General features: G+C 36.7%; 1 non-coding gene across 1 annotated transcript; it reads left to right on the top strand.

Moving 5' to 3' along the window:
• The first annotated feature begins 1192 nt into the window (after positions 1-1192).
• On the top strand, positions 1193-1297 carry LOC130835445 (U6 spliceosomal RNA). The gene has a single exon (XR_009048928.1). It is a non-coding gene; the product is annotated as a U6 spliceosomal RNA (small nuclear RNA).
• The last annotated feature ends 799 nt before the right edge of the window (positions 1298-2096 follow it).

Raw genomic sequence — 2096 nt, 5'->3', positions numbered from 1 at the left:
GAGTACCCTTTTCTCCACACGCTCTCCAGCATTTACTGTTTATAGATTTTCTGACGATGCCCAGTCTAACCAGTGTGAGGTGATACCTCATTGTCGTTTTGATTTGCATTTCCCTAATAATTAGTGATGCTGAACAGCTTTTCATATGCCTCTTGGCCATCCATATGTCTTCTTTGGAGAAATGCCTATTTAGGTCTTCTGTCCATTTTTTGATTGGGTTGTTTGTTTTTCTGATATTGAGCTGAATGAACTGTTTATATATTTTGGAGATTAATCCTTTGTTGATTCGTTTGAAAATATTTTCTCCCATTTTGAGGGTTGTCTTTTCGTCTTGCTTATAGTTTCCTTTGCTATGCAGAAGCTTTTAAGTTTCATTAGGTCATACTTATTTATTTTTGTTTTTATTTCCATTGCTTTAGGAGGTCTGTCCTAAACAATCTGATTAGTTTTTTTACAAGTGTAGAGTTACACTATTTTCCTAAACTCTGTGTAAACAGGGCTTCAGGCAGGAGGAAAAGGTGAAAGAGAATACTGGAAGAAAACTTGCTAAATGTTTCTAGAGCTAAGTTCTAATTATTTCCCTGCCCCCATTTTTTTTTTTTAAATTTTCTTCTATAAACATGCCTTGTTTTTGTCTGTACCCATTGAACCTAGGGTGCCTTTGTGGTTCTGTCTGAGAGCACACCTTCTTCCTACTGTGTTTATTCTCTTCTACATTTCTACATGTCTCTTGCTCCTACATTCACAGGTCTGATCTCATTTATATATTTTTAAATTATGTTCCTTTTTTTAAGCTCTTTATTGGAAGTATAATTGCTTTACACTGTTGTGCCAGTTTCTGCTGTACAACAAAGTGAATCAGCTGTATTTATACATATATCCCCATATCCCCTCTCTCCCATGACTCCTTCCTACCCTCCCTATCCCACGCCTCAAAGTCATCACCCATTATTGAGCTGATCTCCTTGTGTTATGCAGCAGCTTCCCAATAGCTACCTATTTTATATTTGAGTATATATATATCAATGCTACTCTTCCACTTCATCCCAGCTTCCTCTTCGCTCCCCCCCACCATATATTTGATAGAAACAGATGTGATTCTTCAGTCAATGGCATACTCCAATTCATCTCATGGTTACATGTTTTTTTTTAGCCATTATATCCTTCAACTTGAGAATCAAAAGAAAGGACCATGCTCACTTTGGGAGCACATATACCAAAATTGGAATCGTACAGAAAAGATTAGCATATCCTCTGTGCAAAGATGACATAAATTTGTTGTACATTTCATATTTTCCAATAAGCGTATAAAAACATCAATCATACATCAACAGAGAATTGCAAATTTTAAAAAATGAGATTGTTTCCGCTACACATGCACTAGAATGACTAAAATCCAAAACATTGGCAACATCAAATGCTGGCAAAAATTGTGGAGCAACAGAGAAAATACAACATGATGCTGTGAGAACTCAAAATGGTACAACCACCTTGGAAGACTGGAAGTTTCTTATAAGAATAAACATATTCCCATCATAAGATCCAGCAGTCACATTCTTTGGTATTTACCCAAATGAGTGGAAAGCTTATGTCCACGCAGAAACCTGCACATGGATATTTATAACAGTTTTATTCATAGAACTTCAATAGGTAAATGGATAAATGGTGGTCCATCCAGACAATGGAATATTGTGAGCTATCAAGTCATCATAAGACATGGAGGAGACGTAAATGCATATAACTAAGTGAAAGAAACCAATCTGAAAAGTCTACATGCTGTATGAATCCCGCTATAAGACATGTTAGAAAAGGCAAAACTACGGAGACAGTAAAAAGATCAGTGCTTGCCAGAAGCTAGAGGGGAGGGAGGAGGGGGTAAGTAGGTGAAGCACAGAGGACTTTTAGGGCAGTGAAACTGCTCTCTATGAATACGTCATTATATTTAACAAAACCCATAAAACGTGTAACACCAAGAATGATACAAATGAACTTATTACAAAATAGAGTCACAGATGTAGAAAATAAACTTACGGTTACCAAGGGAAGGGGTGCGGGGAGGGATAAATTGGAAGATTGGGATTGATGTAAAAACACTA

This window comes from Hippopotamus amphibius, chromosome 13 (genome assembly GCF_030028045.1).
Source record: "Hippopotamus amphibius kiboko isolate mHipAmp2 chromosome 13, mHipAmp2.hap2, whole genome shotgun sequence".
Classification (NCBI taxonomy): domain Eukaryota; kingdom Metazoa; phylum Chordata; class Mammalia; order Artiodactyla; family Hippopotamidae; genus Hippopotamus; species Hippopotamus amphibius.
Note: the sequence above shows the minus strand (reverse complement) of the source record. Positions and strands in the feature narration are given on the sequence as shown.